At 48.5% G+C, this 18755-nt stretch overlaps 1 protein-coding gene across 2 annotated transcripts in view; it reads left to right on the plus strand.

Annotated features, from left to right (window-relative positions):
- The window catches only part of ABCB10 (ATP binding cassette subfamily B member 10), a 945933-nt gene that overhangs the window by 169882 nt on the left and 757296 nt on the right, over window positions 1-18755 (plus strand). The window lies entirely within an intron of this gene.

The following is an 18755-nucleotide window of genomic DNA, read 5'->3' on the forward strand; positions in this document are numbered from 1 at the left end:
AAGCCCCCCCTTATTCGATACTTCCCTCAGAAGGCCGTGTCTGCTGGGTCAGGACCTGAAACATAGAGTTTTTTTTGGGGGGGACAGCGTCACATTAAAATCCCTACCAGCAATGAGACGCAGTGACCAAAGATGGAGCTCCGTCAGGAAGAAGTCTCGAACTTTTGGATCGTCATTATTTGGTCCATAAACAACACTGATGGTAAAGCACAAATTATCCTTCTGAATAGTTGCAAAAAGCCATCTACCCTCTGAGTCGCCCTTTTGCCTCAAGACCCCCCCCCCCCCCCCCATATACTGTTCCAAACCAATAGCTCAACCCCCCCTCCCCTCTTTGAGCAGAGGTAAAGCAAGAAGTATAAACAACTCTTTAGCTATGGTCCTTTAATAAAGGAAATCCCGCATGGGATAAGCGAGTCTCCTGAAGACAGATGACTTGAGGTTTAATGGTGGTCGATTCCTCCCAATCCATCCTATACTTATATGATGATTTAACCCCATTAATATTCCAGGACAATAAATGCAGTTGCTGGCCACAGCACCTACTATCATCAATAATTACCATAATGACACCAATCCGACGAGCTACTATTCCGTGCATAAACTTTCTGCCCAAACACCGCCTGAGCCACTTTCCGTAAATTGATAACCATTGTTCCCCTGCAAACTGTTTTGCTCAACATCTCCTTTCTACTTTTTGTACCCCTACGGCCTGAAAACAAAACCGCAATCCCCAAATGCCTACACAAGAACCCACCTACAACTTCCTCCCCACACCCCAAGTTCACATCCTAGCAAACCATCTCACCCCCCATGCTTTGCCCTAAAAAAAGGGCCATTACCTTCTACACACGGGCCACCAGCTGTTTTAGTTCATAGCCGAGGTCAATTCCGGGGCTGAACTCCACCCAACTGCACCAGAAAAAGAAAACCAAAACCAGAAATTAAAATGGACCCCGACCAAAACAAAGAGAGCAGAAAAACCAAATGTATACACTTAATAACCTACCCCCCCAGGCATCCCGGAAGACATCCCTCCCATCCTGAGCCAGTATCTGGCACCCCCACTCCAAGGCCATAATCTTTACACATTGGAACCCCCTGTGCACAAGGCCACGCTACCTAACTGAGTGAAAAAACATGATTAAGCATGAAACAAGAAGCAATGCAATCTCAGCACCCCCCGCCCCCCCCGGCCGCCATTTGGTTAACAACTCCTGAACCTTTGGGCTGTTGTAACAGAAGTAAGTCTGGCCATTGAATACACCAGGTATACTATACACCGATACAATTATATGGTTATGGTCTTAGAACCGTTGAGCGATGTCATAGATGCGGTGCTCACGGTGCAGACTTCCTGCACATGGCATGGGCGTGCCCACGACTCCAACACTATTGGCAAGAAGTAACAAATAGCCTCACTACCATGCTATCCGAACAGATACCTAACACACCCCTAGTCTGCTTACTGGGTATATATAAAATCAAGCAGGCCAGACGACGTAAATTCCTGGCCGTGGTGCTACTACTGGCCAAGCGGCGTAAAGTACTACACTGAGGGAGTAAATGGCCACCACGGAGTAGAAACTGGCTCACAGATATGACCTACTGTAGGGAGAAATTAGACACATATGCCGAAGACATACCTCTAGCCTCCAGACTAAAAGACTTTTGGGACCCACTGGTGCAATACCTCAGTCACTACAAACAGACGACTAAAACGCATACTGAGAAGTCAATCACATCTAAATTATTGTGAATGTTCATATAAATGTATTATGCATGGGTATGTGCTGGAAAGACTGGGGTTATGGGAGGTGGCTGCACCGGCCAGATGTTATCCGCCAATACATTTATTGAAATGTGTGAGTACGGTACTTATGGGGACATGAAAGAAGGAATCTCAACAACTTAATGTAACCAAGATTGTAACTATTGCACAGCAATTGTATATCTCTAATGAATATCTGCATGCTATGAGTGACCACCAATAAATGGAATATTTAAAAAAAAAAAAGTCTGGCCATTGAAACAAGTCTGCAAGATTGCGGGCTCCGTAAGAGAAACAATAGTCCCAAGCTTCTGGAGTGTCGGTATATGCTCGCGGAGCTGCCATCACCTCATCATGGTTTGGTGGCCAAGGTTTGAACTAACAAAAAACTCTATCCGCAAGCCTTAACAGGTGATTTCAGTGGAGCTGCTGGGTAGATCTCCTGCTAGAAAATAAATTCCCTAAATAGATAAGAATAGCCAATAGACACCAAGAGAGAGCACCCCCTTACTAATGCGATGTGCCCTCTGAATCATACAGCCAGTTTCCCAGTAATTCAATGAAGGGAGGGCTTCTCGGAGCAGACTAAAAACGAAACCCCTAGGATCGTGTCCTTCAGTGCCTTCGGAGACCGCCAGAACCTGCAAGTTGTTTCTGCACTATCTGTTCTCCAGGTCTTCCACCCTGAATGAGAGGCTGGCAAACTGAGATTCATGTTGAATATTGACTGGGCGGTTCTCCTCAATAGCTGTGCGGGGGGCAGTCTGAGACGTCTCCACCGCGCCCAGATGGGATTGAATGATGTTTTTGTTTTAAGATAGCTTCCGTAGAACAACCCGAGACTTTAGATGGGCTGACTTCAAAGCCAAGGAATCTTTCTTATATTCTTCCCTGTGCTGCAGGAGGAGATGATAGTTGGCATTCAGGGTGGTAGCGTCCTACGCCGAGGGAGAGTCTATCCCAGCAACCTGATCCTTGGAGCTAGACTGGTTGGCAGCTAGTGAAATGTCAGGGGGCGCAGACATTGCTGGAGGGCGATTGATGGGAGTTAGCTCGATCCCATCAGGTTCCCAAAGCAGCTCTTGTGCCTCGCCGGGTAAAGAAGAAACTGGGTCCAATACCTTGTGCTCGAAGGCTGATGTAACAAAATCCTACAGTTGTGTTGCTGACAGCCTTCCAAGACTACTCCGTTCCTTCAAGGGAAGAGTTGTGGTGATTCCACAAGAGATTCCTGAGCTCGTAAGGGCTCTCCTTGGTAGCTCTGAATAATCAATGTAGTCCTTGGCTGCTAGAACTGATGGGACTACCTGATCCTCTTTATCCTCACTCTCGGATACACTGCCCGAGTAAAAGTGGAAGAAAAGATTCCTCCTGGCCATCCCCCCAGTGATGACTGGGTCCGGAGGTCATGCTCCTGATATGCTGCACATCCCCTGATTCGAACTAAAATACAGCCTCACTTGCCTTGGCCCCATTAACTGACCCCTGCTGTGCTGGGGTACACCTGTCACTCCCTGGTGACCACCATAGGCTGTACTGAGGGTGGCTGAACCAATGGAGCCTTGTGTGCTTCCTTAGTTACCTGAGGTCCTGGGAACCTTGGTTCCTGTGCGCACTGTATCCCCAAGGGTGACTAAAGCAGGAAGAGAGAACGGGGCAATGAAAGATGATTCTTTTGGGTACTGCAGGTAAGTAGAGTACTTATATTTGTTGCAATGTTTTTCAACTTTGTGATATCTTGTAGCACAATACTACTAAAAGTAGCAAGGAAGTCCAAAAAATAAACTGGACTGCATATGTAAAATTTCAGATTTGGGGCCCGGCCGCACCCGGCTTGGGCAGTGCGCCGCTGCATCGGCTGCACTACCTGGCAGTGGTTGAACCAGCAGAACCTTATTGCCCTTCCACCTACTCCACGGGTTCCTATAGGAGCGGGCGACCCGCGGCACTGGGGGTGCCGCCCTGGCCGTTGAGCAGTGAATACAGCACCATCCTGCTGTCGATCACTGCACAGCACTCTGCCCTGGCGAACACTCACATTTTGGGAAGGAACTGCACATGTCCTTTTCCAAGGTGGGAGCCGCATGGCATAAGCAGCCCCCGCAACATGGTTCTGTGCCTCCCTCATTGCAGCAGTAGGCCCTGCCTGAGCCCCCCCGAGCACCATCAATCCAAAGAAACCTTGCCTTGCTCTGCATCCACCTTGCCGGAGTGGCTTTGGGGCAGGGGAGGTGGGAGGTGGATCGGTCCCCCGCTGAGACTCTGCACACTGCGTCACCCCCCCTGCAGCATCCCACCCAGAGTGTCCTAACCTCACACCAGCCCCGCTGGCACCTACATGGCCTGCAGCGATCAGGGGAAACTGCTGAAACTCTTCTGCAGGTGCTCCCGGTGCTTGTCAGCTCCCGGTAGGGGTAACGCATGAAGAAGCAGCGTCCAGCTGTACCGCTCTGGCAGCAGGGACCTATACATTAGGGCCAACAATGATGATGCCAAAACTGACACAGGCCACACGGAAGTCTATCTCGTAAGGTGGAGTCCACGCACCCCAGGCGCTTTGGGCCTGGACGGTGGGCAGCCGTCTGGGGTGTCGGCACTTTCCTTACTTGTTCTCCTGCTTGCCCAAAGACATGCCACTGATGGCGCCCGGGAGGGGTGTTCTACGTGCCTGATTGTTCCTGCAGTGGTTGGAGGTCCCGGGATCCGGGGTGCACGGGCTCTGGCATTCCAGGGTTCGGAGGGCAGGCTGGGGGGGCCCTCATGTCTACCAACCAAGCTATGCACGACTGCTCACTGATAGGCTGACCAAGCCAGCAGCCGCTGGGACCCCCTCTAGACCCCCTTTGTCTGAAACAGACCCTCAAGTGGAGGCGGATGAACCGGCCACAAAAACTTTCATAGCGTCGCTCTTCTTGCCCCTACTTGAGGATCCACAAACTGTGAAGACCCAGCTCTCTGCTAACCTGAAAGAAGTGTGTCGGAACAAATAGGAGGTGGGAGACAGGGTGGCTGCGATGGAAAAATGTGAATCAGGGAGGGATGTAGAGCTGGAGATGATGCTGCAGGAGATTCTCCTGCTGAATGACTTTCAACTCAAGGAGTAGATCCTTTGTTGGGCCAGGGAGGCACACCCGTTTAAGTTTGAGGGCCATACTCCGGTGTTATACAAGGACTGGTCCGCGATCACCCTTCAAAAAAAGTGCAGAGAATTCCGTCCTGTCAGGACGCATTTCAGAGAGAAAGGAATAGCGTACTCCTAGGGACACCCCTTTCGCCTTCTCTTCTGCTACGAGGGCAAACTGCACCAAATAAGGCTCTCTGGGTTGTTGGTCTCAAGGAGGAGGAAGAGGCGGCAGCGGAGGGGAGGTCCGACTCTCCGAGTAGCAAAGGCCGCAAACAGCACAGGTGTCACAGGAAGAAAGGATCCCCCGGACCCACCACCATGGCTAAAGAAAAGCAAGCGGTTCTCTCCACCTTGGCTGGCTCACCAGAGTTGCCAGAGGATCCCTGAAATCACAGTGGTGTGCCAGGCAGGAGGTTACAGGCTCAGAAACACTTTAAGGCATGGCCAAAGTGGGCTCTGGCCCAGGTGCCCAGCCTTTCAGGGGCCCCCTGATAGAGCCACCTCTGTTCTACAGAGAGTCTTGCCCTGATGACCTTGAATAATTCTTGAACAGATTGTTTCAAATAACATTTCCTTTAATTTATTTTTAATGTGGGTGATGTGTGAGAGTTGATTACAGAATTTTGCGGAGAAATGTTGTTTGATTCATGCAACATCCATAAAAAAAGGTTTTATTAGAACAAAACAGGATGTGTATGAGAAATGGAATGGTGTCACAGAGATTATTTGCAGTAATATTAGTGAACTGCTGCTGTTAAGATATTCTAAACACACCTCACTATCCATGAATATTACATGTAAACATATTCAGAATTAGAACCAGTGCGCTTGTCAGTGAGTGGGACAAAAAGGGCATGAAATAGCTGAAATTTTAAATTAGATCATAAATTAAAAGCTGTTCCAAAAAAGGCCCCCCAAAATCCTTAAGATGTCCCTGACCACGCTACCGGAGTCTAGGGACACACCAGCCATACAGACATTCTCTTTTCTTCCTTCTCGTTTGGGTTATGCGATCCCAGGAGGGAGAGTCTGGATCGGATGCCTATGCCCCGACTGGCAAACGTCCGGTCTATGTCCTACCATCGTGAAGGACTGATGTCACTATTTGTTTCACTGACTGTTATTGTTTTGCATTTGGGTTGGGTTTTTTTAATTTCGGTTACTCCTCCGCACCAGGCGCTTGCAGCATGCTCCCTTTGGATGCGCCTAAGTAGCCCCCAGCTGCGCAAGCGGCTTGCACATCCTCAGCCAGAGGTGTGCCATGCGACCCCCTTGCCCAGTGACCCATGCCTAGGGAATTAAAGATAATCAGCCTTAATGTGCGAGGACGGAATAACCCTGTGAAGCGCGCAGCAAAGCTGTCCCTCCTGGAGAGAGTGGGAGAGAGCATATGCCAACTTCAGAAGACCCAACTGCTCTCCAAAGACACCGCCCGCATGAGCTCCTGCTGGTTTCCCAGCCAGCTTTTGTCCTCCGGCCCCTCTTAAAAGAATGGGATAGCTATCCTCTTTTTCCAGAAATTTCACACCAAGCTTATATCCACGATCATCGAAACAAAGGGACGCCTTTTTAGTAGTATGCTTGCAATGGGGCTCCTTGCATTTCACCTTGGCCAATATCTACGCCCCAAAGGAGGGCCAGGAACCTTTCATCCTTAATGCATTAGCGGCGGTGCTTGCAACCCCGGATCCAGAAGTACTGATAGGGGGGGTTTCAACTTGGTCATGGACCCCACTACGGACTGCTCCAACTAGCTCTCCTTGCAAACGGGAAACTTTATGCCTGATAGCCTTCACTGGGTGGCGGATGGGGGCTCTGTGATGTATGGCGCCGCCTCCAACTTGACTACACTTTCTACTCGGCGGCTTATAAATCTTAGGTTCGCATTGACCAGTTCCTTATGTCCCCCACACTCACAGCCGTGGTCGGAGAAGCAAACATAGAGCTCCAATTCTTATTGTCCCATGCCATAATTTCCTTTACCTTATGGTCGGGAGACTCTACCCCTGTGCTTCTCAGTGGCGACTCGGGGACGCGCTGCTACATTCCCTCTCTACGGCTGCCGCAGAACGTAATGTGCTGGTGGACTATCTGACAATGATGTTGTGGGCTCGACCTTAGGGTGGGTGTGGTAAGCATTGAAACTTGTAGTAAGGGGTGAATTCATTGCCATCTCGGCAGCTGAGAACCGGGTTCATCTGTCACTTGTAGCAGGTGGTTCCGAGCTAGAATCAGTTCACAAGCATACAGGAGCCCCCAGGGTCCGGCTGGACCTGGAGCGTAAGTCTGTTGCTGAAGCGCTGGACCTAGACAGGGCAGTGTTCGCTCAGAGGAGGTACATATGGATGAGGAAATCACGGAAACTTTTAAAGAGTTCTACAGTGCCCAGTACGCCGCCTCTGATGGCGTACTGGGTGACCTGAATCTCTATCTGTGGGGGATTCCCTTGACTTGATTGCTGTCCGCGTTTGCGTCTCAGCTGGATAAGCCTATAAGGATCGAGAAGGTGGTTGTGGCAATTGCACACCTCAAACCCACAAAGGCTCCGGGGTTGGAAGGGTTCATGGTCTAACTCTACAAAACATTTTTTCAGAAGTTAGCACCCCTTCTGATTAGACTCTTTAACTCGTCCCGCGACTCAGGCACGCTGATGGATCCGCTGATGGAGGCGTTCATATCCGTGATACTGAAGCCATTGAATGACTCTGGGGACTATGGGTCATAAAGACCCATCTCTCTCCAGCATCGTTGCTAAACTTTGCAGGGATTCTGACCGTCCGGCTGAATCCAGTCATGCCGAGTTTGGTCGACCCCCAACCAAGCTGGCTTTATCCCCCCCACAAGACAATGTGGGGACAATACTAAAAGGCTCATGCACCTCCTTGATATTATTCGGAGGTCATGTAAGGAGGCACTTTTCCCTTTTATCGATGCGGAGAAAGCATTTGACCGTGTCCATTGGCCATACTTATTAGAAACTCTCCACCACTTTGGCTTTGGGGACACATTTATCAAATGGGTCTGCTGTATTTATATCGCCCCCCAAGCCTCCTTCCAGGCCAATGGCTCGTCTTCTGCCATGCTCACCATTGCGTGTGGCACCCATCAGGGGTGTCCTCTTTCGCCACTCCTCTTTGCGCTTTACATGGAGCCAATGGTGCAGAGAGTTCGGGATAACTGGCTGATCCCTGGCATCCGCTTTGGTGCTGGTACTCATACCATCAGGCTGTACGATGATGATGTTATCCTCTAGGTAATGGACCCCCTGACTTCCTTGCTGTCCCTGCTGGACGAGCTTCAGCAGGTTGGAGAGATCTTGGGGTTCAAAGTCAACCTCAAGAAGTCCCAGATCCTAAACTTGTCGGTCTCTCCCTCGCACGAAGCAGCACTTCATGCCCAGTTCCCTTTAGTTTGGATGACGGAAGCCATACTGTATTTGGGCATCCAGCTTGCTCCCACTGTATCGAAGATGCTGGCGGTAAACTATGAGTCCCTCCTCCACCAGAGGAGAAAGTCTGTGGGATCGTGGAGTCTCCTGTGGCTGGCCTGGTCAGGCCACATTCCGGCAGTTAAAATGACTGTACTCCTGTGTATTCTGTACATCTTTCAGACCTTGCAGCGGATACCCTCATCCTCGGTGCTGCGCACACTGCAACTTGCCATCAACAAATTTGTCTGGTGTGGTAAAAGACTGTGTCTCCATTACAAGCAACTCTCACGGTCTAAGGAGAAAGGAGATCTAGAGCCCCCCTGATTGCTCGTTATTTACAGGCTTCACAACTTCTATACATCGTAGAGTGGAATAGGCCTCGCTCTGAAAAGCACTGGTCCTTTATGGACCAGACGGTAGCTGGCGCCAATATATGGCGGGAGGCATGGCTGCCTCGCAAGCATAGGACCTGGGGCTTGTACTCTTCACCAGCGATGGCCTCAACTATGAAAGTCTGAGATGGCATTGCCCTCCGGCTGGGCCTGGCGACCTTCCCCTCCTGAAGTCGCCGATTGTCGATGACCCCAACTTTCCACTTGGATGCGGCTCAGAGGTATTCAGTCGCTGGCGTGAACAGGGGTGCAAATGTGTTTGCCCCCTCTTCGACCTTTCTGGGATTATCCCCTTTGAGGATTTCTAACGGGATTACTCTCTCCCTGCGTCAGACGTGTTCGATTATCTGCAGCTGCAGCACTGGATGTCTTCCCCGGGTTATAAGCTGGTGGCCTCCCGTCCAATTACTGTTTTTGAGAAATGGCTGGTCTGGAAGGAGGGCGATAAGCGTCTTATCTCTGAACTCTATGCATTGCTTTCTGTCAGCGGTTCCAGGCTTAAATTAAAAGGCCAGATATGCTGGGATGAGGAATTTAAGCGCTCTCTCTCCTTAAACGAATGGAATGACATCTACTATACAGCACACCTCACTGCACACAACATGGCTGGTATGGAGGCGACCTACAAAATAGCTTCTTACTGGTACCTCACATCTGCACGTATGCATAGATGGAACAAGGGGCATTCGGAGAAATGTTGGCGGGGCTGTGGGCAGACGAGCTCTCTTTTACTTCTTCTATGCCATTGCCCTAAACACATTCTGGGAGCAGGTCTTGGATGACATTGACTCTGCGATTCACACTACCCTTCTGTGCTTTCCTGCGTAGTCTCTGCTTGGGCTGCCAAACCCCTTAACTTTCCCTATGCGTGTGCTCCGGGTGCTGCAGATGGCCTTAGCACTAAATGGTGCGTGCCAGGTGATCTGTGCATGCTTTTTTTCCGAAGAAGTACCGGTGGGATTTTGCCCGAGACTTATAGATAGACTTAGGTTCTCTATACACTAAAACAGTAAGAAAACTTAAGCTTGTTTGCCTATTCTACACGCACTGAAGAAACCTCAGGCCGGATGGCCATGTAAAGGGGCGAAACACGTGTTGGCTGTTTTTCACCCTTTGCTAATCCAATACAGAATTCTTAAATCACCTTCATATAAAGATATTTCATCATGAAACCAGCGTACTGGAATTTTTCCTGAATCAGAACGACTACATAAACTTGTCCAGACATCTCTTTCTGGAACTACTGCGAAATTAGAGGGGTTAGGGGTTTCCCACTGTCCAGGACAAGTACTGGAAAATAGACCTGCCCAACTTTATACGGCGAGTAAGGAATTGGGATCCATCACCACTTTTTTCCTCACATTCTGCCGGCTGATGGTTGTAGGCGAAACAGAACTGTTCCAAACAAATAAACTAAACTGCATATGTAAAGATTCCTAATTACTACAAGACACTTTTATGGTCTCGGCGATTTGTAAACCAAAAAACGAATACATAATAAATACAATAGATAGAAAGAAATCAGAATAAATCTGATTGCCGTCTGTAGTTATAGTAACTATTCCCGAAGATGGGAATTCCTCTGATATTAGCTCCCTAATAACTTTCCACCCATTTGACGAATCATCACACAACTTTCCAGACCTATAGCATTTTCTACATTTTGAGATGATGTAAACTTTGTGCTGAATCGGTAAGTGGGTGCAAAGTAAAAAGGGGGTCCCAAAAAGCATATTTCCACCAATGCATTTTTCGGTAGACTATGGCGAAAACAGCTGAATGGATTTACATGAAATTGTTGTACAAAGATGATGCTTTTTGGGTACTGCAGTTAAGTTGGGTAAGTATTTTTTAAGATATAAGGCATTTAAACTTAATGATATCGGTCGCCACCGTACTTTTACGTAATTTCACAACGTTTTGTGAAACTACAGCGGTACAAGACCGTAAACCTATTTAAAAATATTTAAAAAACATTAAATATTTTCCTACCTATTACCACTTTAATAAAGTAGTAATAGTTAGGGACATGCTACTTACCTATGTGTAAGGCCCTAACACCGAACACATCCAAAGTGTAGCAAAAGCAATGTGTCTGCCTTTTCATTCTCTAACAGCCGTTACCCAATTATATACTGGCTTGTCATCACTATGTACCACGGTATACTGCAAAGTTGTCACAGTATACCATGGTCCAAAATATAACAAAGGCTTAACTGGATTATTGGATTGTGGTATCCTTGCGTCACTCGTGATGTCGGATTGGCAATGCAATACTTAAGTCAGTTTTCCAAAGGTACGAAAGGCCACCCTTTGTGTGGCTCTGCGTTAATTGGTAATTTGCTGTTTTGCGTTAATCTGTACACCAGAATCTACATTGCTGCAACATTTCACATACATCTGTATGCCTTGCCACAGTAGCCACTCCTCTATATGCTATTCCCCTCTAAGCTACTCCACTCTACGCCTCTCCACTGTACGAGACTCCATTCTACACCACTCCACTTTAAGCTACTACACTGTACGCAGTACCAGTGTGTGCCCCTCCAGTCTACGTCACTCCACTGGACACCACTGCACTGCACTGTACTCTACTCCACTACATGCTGTTCCACTTTACGCCATTCTACTGTACGCCACTCCACGCTACACAGTTCCACTGTATGCCACTCGACTCTACAACACTCCACTGTATGCCACTCCGCTATACGCTACTCCAGTATATGCTATTCCACTCAATGCCATTCCACTGTATGTCACTCCTGTGCATTCCACTCCCTCTACGCCACTCCAGTGTATGCCAATCTAGTCTGCACCACTTCACGCTATTCCAGTCTACGCCACTCTAATGTACACCATTCCCTGCTATTCCACTGTATACTACTACACTATTCGCTACGCCACTGTACACCATTCCAGTATATACCACTCCATTCTACACCCCTCCATTCTACACCAGTCTATTGGGTGCCACTCCACTATATGCTATTTCATTCTACCTCATTCCACTGTGCAATACAGTCTACACCACTCCCCTGTACGCCACTCCTTTCTATGCTATTCTACAGCACTCCACTGTATTCCACTATATGCTATTCAACTCTACGCCACTCATTTCAAGACTATTACACTATACGCAACTTCAGTCTTTACCCCTCTACTGTATAGTATTTCGCTCTACCCCTCTCCACTGTGCGCCACTCCACTGTACGCTATTACACATAATTCCACTCCACTGTATGCTACTACATCAGGCCTCAGAAAAATCATAAAAACTTTACTAGACTTGCATGTCGAATACCTTGAATGATCTACTCGACTTAACTGTAATGTACTTGACCTGTAGACTGGTCTCAAATGGCAAATATTGTATTTTACAGATTTGCCTTTTTCTTCATTCTCACATGAGTGCACCTTCAAATATGTGAGTTCAGCATTTCTGCTGTACTAAACTCTTTTGTTTGATTAAATAGACTAAACGTTTGATCCATGTGTAATAAGAATTTAGCCCACGTGTAGGGTACAAATGATCCCTGACTTGTCTCTCAGTTTACTAATAGCATTGCCATCAGGGCAGGGGCAGGAGTGCTTCTCAGTTATGTTTATACACTCACTTTTAATGATTATATTACTAAAGCATGATGTGGTAGCGCACTTTCATTTACAGACAGTACATTTCCAAGAAATGGCCAAAAATCTTCCCACTACCTTGCAGTTTTACTGATAAAACTATATAGTGTATTAACAATAATCTGTGAGAACTGGGTTTCAGAAAACATATTTATCGTTTGCACATCACCAAGTAATTTGTTTTTATCCTATTAAAACATTTTTTCATCACCCAGAAGTACAAAAAAATGGCTTCCACAACTACTGACATATATTTTCTAATGTTTGTACAGTTGACTTATTAGCTATTTAAATGTGTTAGGAAAAACCGGATACCGTACAGCATTTCATTTCACACTTCATTCAGCTGCTCAGACCGTTTACAAAATCCAGGAACTCTGAAGTCAGAGAAGGATAAGTAATTGTACACTGACTTATGATCTCTGTCTGTGAACACCGAGCAAGTGTGACAAGATAAAAACAAAATGTAAAGACATCTTTATTGCTCCTTCATTTTCTGACTCAACAGAACACCTGTTCTTTGTCATCTCACCATATAGGGCGAGTAGGTCCTAAATAAAGCTCGACCTGATAAAATCTGACTCGTCATAGTGAGTGGGCAAGTAGAGTTTTCGCAGCCTATACACTATACCCTATTACACTCTATACCCCTCCACTATACACCACTTTAGTCTGCGCTACTCCTCTCTGTGCTATTCCACTTTATACCTCTCCACTGTAAGCTACTTTATTCTACACCACTCACGTGTACTCTCCTCCACTGTATATAACTTCACTCTACAAAACTCTACTATAATCTATGCGACTCTTCCTGACTTTACTCCGCTCTACCCCCATACACTTTACTCTCCAAATTTGCATTAGACTGTATGACTGTACATTCTGTTGTACACCACTCTGACAGTTTCCAACACTGTACAACACAGCACTAACTCTACTGTATTAGTCACCAGTCCAGTTTTTAAAAGTTTCCTTGACTCTACACTACATCACTTCAATGTAGGTCACCCCACTCTACGCTAATCCACTGTACACTATTCCACCCTACGCAGTTCCACTGTACACCACTCCACTTTATGCTAATTCACTTTTTGCCACCCCACCCTTCTACACTACACAGTACGCTATTCCACTGTATGCTACTCCACTTTACGGTACTACCACTACAGTGTAAACCATTCCACTCTATGCCGCTCCATTGTATGACTCTCCTTGACTTTATATAACTCCACTCTATAAAAGTCTACCACATTTCATGGCATGCTACGACATTCTACTCCACTTTATCATCCCCTTACACTCCACTGTCCAACTCTATACCCATACAGTCCAATGTATAACATTCTATTCAACCATATGACACTTTTCTATACGATGCAGCACTCTACTGTACTATACGAGACTCCACTCCAATTTATAGCAGTTTACTACCTATGCTGCACCAGTATACTCCACTCCATGCCACTCTACGACACACCAATACACTCTATTGTAATTTACTCAACACTACGTTACACCGCTCCACTTTACCATATTTTACCTTACTCTGCGCTACTATTCAACAATCCACTCTGCGCAGCGCCACTGTTTCTCACACTACTGTACTCTATGCAGCTCCACTCTACCACACTGTATGCCATTCCGGCACATTACTCCTTTCTATACCCCTTCACTCAACTGTATAATACTGTACTATACTGTATACCACTGAACCACACTCTACTCTGAAACAGTACTCCACTAATCCACTGGACGCCAATCCACTCTGTGCCACTCAGTGCCATTGTACTATACAACACTGTATACCAATCCACTGTACCACACTCTACAACTCTGTATTGTACAGCACTCCTGTTGGAAACTGGTAGCAGGGTGCAGAGCGGGTGGGCCAAACTCCGGAGGAAATGTGTAAAGCATCCACACAGCACACGCAAGCGACACACGAGGCACACTACAAAAAGAGACCACACCAGTTTAGGTGAAAAACAGTATGTGTATTGTAAAATAAACACATCAGAAGGGAATTACAGGTGCAGATAAACTGTGCCAGCCGGCACCAGGTAACCATTTACAGGTTTTTTTTTTTATATACATGGCAGGGCCAATCGGGCCACTGCCAGACCCATCGCAAAAGGACAAAGGATAAATGGAAGTCCAGTAATAAATGTGAGGCATAAAAGGGGAACCAGGCATCAATAAATTTACTCATAGGTCATAAAACATCATAGACCGTACCTCCTGGTATAATAATGAACTTAGCCGTGTTTCACAATGGCATGCGTCTAAAGCATATACCACCCTAGCACTAGGCATAAACATGTGCAGTAGGCATGAACGGAAAACACCTTTGCATAAATAATGAGCAGGGAGCACATTATGCATAACCATAGGCAGGAAACATATGAGCATGGAAACATAGGGGGTACTCTCATCCGGTGTAGACCCTCTTAGGCGGGGCCTAAGCCACCTCAGCTCAGGTACAGTACTGTATACGGGACACCAGCAATGCACGCCCTAGGGGATAAAAACATTCAGCATCCACCTTAGGCATCCAGACGCATTAGGCATCCGTTACATTGAGCATCAATCACCATCCTCCCATTAGGCCGGAATCCTGAGCAACCCCAAATTAGCATGGAAACGTGAACACCCCATTAGGTATAAGAACATTAGGCGAAAAACCTTACCACGAATCACAGGCCCGTTATGCAGACAACCATTCGTATAAGTCACATTGGCCTCAATCAGAACAGGCATAAGCAACACTGGCAGTGGCCACAGCCACATAAGCAGAAGTCACCTCATAACTGTCCCCAAGGGAACACTGGCATGTTGGAGCCCCTCTTCTGGGACCCTAAAAACAAATTGCCCCCAAAAGAACACTGGGCAAGCTGGCGTCCCCTTCTCTGGGGCTCAGAAGTCAGGAAGACCCCCTTCGTTGCAGCTGTCCGCCGTCGCGGTGCAGCTGGGATGGCAAGGACTCAATGCTGAACTCCTAGGGCCCCTCCTGGCACCCACAATGCTCCCAGGAGGCCCCCACAAGAATCCTGGCACCGGGGGGCAGGCACCGGCAGTTCCCCGACGCCCCCCCCCGCCCCCCCCCCCCCCAACCACAGGACATAGGTCCTCGATCCTTGGGCCACAGTCTGGTCCTTCTGGCCGCAGCTCTGATGACCTGCACAGGGACGCGCTGGACCCACGCAGAACTCTTCTCTCTCCTGCTGGGGAGGCTTCCACGGCCCTCCGGGGATGCGGCGGAAATCCCAGGCGGCGGGGGCCGGAGCCGACCATGCGCCTCGGGCTCCTAGTTCCGCCTTACTCCAGGGCAGCTGCACCTGCGGAGCTCTCTTCACCTCGCGAGAGCCCCGCCCACAACGACGCCTTTCGGGACTTCACCCGGGCCCCCTCCTGGGACCTGGAGCTTCACTGGGTAGACGCGCGGGGCTCCCCTCACTGCATGGGAGCTCTGCGGGAGTGCCGACTTCCTCCGGCCGCCGTCCAGTGCAGGGTAGGGTCCCGCCTGGATTCTTCTTCCGGTCGGCTTCCTGATGCGAGGCGGGACTTCCTGGCGGCGCTCCAGCCGGCGCCAATCGCTGCACGGCCCCCCTGCCGTAACAGGGAAGCCCGCGCGGCGCTTCTGAGCCTCCCGGGCCGGCGGCGGTGATCCTCAGCACCCGCTTTAGGTGCGCCGGGTGCTCCTCTTCTCCTGGGCACTCAGCACATAGCGCCACCCACACCAGGCGCTAGATAGCAGGCAGGATACAGTCAGTCCAGCGTAGCGCCCACCAAGTAGAGTGCTCACCTCGCGCAGGGTATGCGGTCAGGGTCCCACGAGGCGCTAGGGCACAGGCGGGGAGCGCAGGCCAGTCCAAGGTAGTGCTAGTCTTCCTCAGGCGCTAGTCAGAAGAGCAGCAGGCTCTCGCGAGTTGGTCTCCCTAGTTCCCCTCCCATAGGCAAGGTCAGACAGGCAGGCAGGATTACTCGGCTAGCTTGGGGACAGCAGAGCCTCAGCTCAGTCAGCCACAGTAGTGTAGTCTCCTCCTAGCTCCAACCGCCTATACTCCAATAGAGGTTCCCCTGGTCCGGTGGTGCCCTAGCTATGGCTCTACCTGGCCCTGTGGACAGCAGAAGGGTGCTGGGAGGCTCAGGGCCCAGCACACAGGCCCATGTGGCGGTATCCCCTGGCAGCAGGTCCCCTCTCTCTCAGGTCCACGCTCTGACTGAGCACATGGCAGCTCAGCTCCGCCTACCAGACAGTGCCAGCAGCTTCTAGAAGCGTCTGGGGAAACCGGTTCTAACTGGCACAGGGGGAGGTGTCCAGCACCCTGGGTGCCAGGCTTCCCTCCAAAAGCTGGGGTTGCTGGGAAATAACAACTAGACTGGTAACCCAGCTCAGTCAGGCGGCACAACCACACAGTCATGGCATCCATTTTAAACACCGCATGTTAAGACAGGGAAAGTCAGTCTGCGCACACCATTGCGCAGCATTCAACATTTGCATTTAACATGCATTCACATAACATGTGGTTTCCCATAAAAAGCGAAAAAATTCAGGGAAAAGGGCCAAGTCCAACAACTCCACTCTACAAAAATCAACTAGACTGTATGCCACTTTACTGTAGTCTACATTACTTTCTAATACAGTACAACACCCAACTACGCTCTGTTATACAATACTTCAATTCATGACACTTAACTTGACTGAATGCTATGTCACTCCAATCTACTGCACTTTATGCCACTATAGTCTTCGACTCACCACTCCACTCTCTGACACTTTACTCCAGCCTACACTACCCTACTCCAGTATACTCAACTCCATTATACTCCTCTCTACTACACTTTATCCCACTCTACGCCACTACCTGACACTCTACTCCACTGTATGCAACTCCACTCTGCAACACTGCCCTACATTCTATGCCACTCAGACACACTACTCCACTCTATGCCTATCCACTGTACTACACTGTATGATACTCTGATACGCCACTCATCTTCTATTTTTGATAAGGCACTCCAGTATATGACACAGCACTCCACTCTACGACACTCTCCTCCACTATACTCTACGACACTCCACTTGATGATACTCCACTCTTACACTCTACTTCACACTATTTACATTCTGACAGTCTACGACACCCTAATCTGTTCAACACACCATTCCACTGTCCAACTCACTGCTCCAGTCTACGATACTTGACTCCACTATATGAGACACTGTGTTACTATGCTATATAACACTTTACTACACTGTACGATATGCTTTTACACTCTGTGCTGCTCAATTCCAATCTGCAATACTCCAGTCTCTGACAATAGACTTAACTACACTCTCCTGCACTGTACTGTACGACACTCCACTTAGAAAATCTCCACTTGCGACACTGGACTCTACTCTTTGAAACACATTTTAGAAAAAATACAAATAAACATTGAAATTCAATGAAATAATCAAAGGTTGAAGCTTAGTTATAGTTAGGAAAACTTATGTTTGTGACCAGTGTAGCTGTAGATACACATGCTATGCATGCTCCTGCCATCTAGTGCTAGGCTCGGATGTGTACAACTTGTTTTTGTTCAAAGAAAGTCTTTTGAGTCCCAAGGTGTAGTGATTCCTGCCTTAGGCCATGTTGTGCATGAACATGGGCTCTGTCTTCAGATTGTTTTTTTCAGGCATCGCTTTTGGAAGTGCTTGTCGAGGTTCTGAGTCCACCCCGCCTGGCAACATGTGTGGAGCCTCCTGAGTTTTTCTCCACTTTTGATAGCTGAAGAACAATTGCCACACCCGTTTCTTCCACCAGCGACGCCACAGTCAACAGCTTCTGCGTGGAGGGACAGCTGCTTGGGCAGGGTCGCAGCCCAGCCGTGCCTCCCAGAAAACAACAAGGCTTCCTACTCTGCCTGCCTCGCCTTCTTGTCCAAGAAGACCATCCCCGCAAGCGTCTGGTATCAACGCCTTTCACGACTTGTGGTGGAGCAGCAAAGGGACGAGGCTGTCCCAGATATCTTTAGGGAAGACATTTAGATGGAGAATGTCAAGGAGGAAGTGGATGCCGGGCAGACAGCAGCGTACAGCTTGAAGCCAGAGTCACTGTTGGAGTCAGAAGGTGAAAATCCAAAGCCGGCTACGACATAAAGATATTGTGCCCACGCAGTGAGTACTTCCCAGACCATTGCGGTACAAAAGGGGGTGGTGATGGACGGAGCATAAGAACCAATCAAACACTCACACCCAGTCAACAGATCTGGGTTTGATCCATCACCGTTCTTTAGCCCACTCTGCCACCCCAGTTCAGACATGGCCATATGCAAATCAGTCTGACCCTGTGCCTCATGGGAACAGTCCAGCCTGAACTGCCAAGCCATGCCTTCCCTGGACCGGAAACAAGCTTCCTAGGACCG

The sequence above is a fragment of the Triturus cristatus genome, chromosome 6 (assembly GCF_964204655.1).
Source record: "Triturus cristatus chromosome 6, aTriCri1.1, whole genome shotgun sequence".
NCBI lineage: Eukaryota > Metazoa > Chordata > Amphibia > Caudata > Salamandridae > Triturus > Triturus cristatus.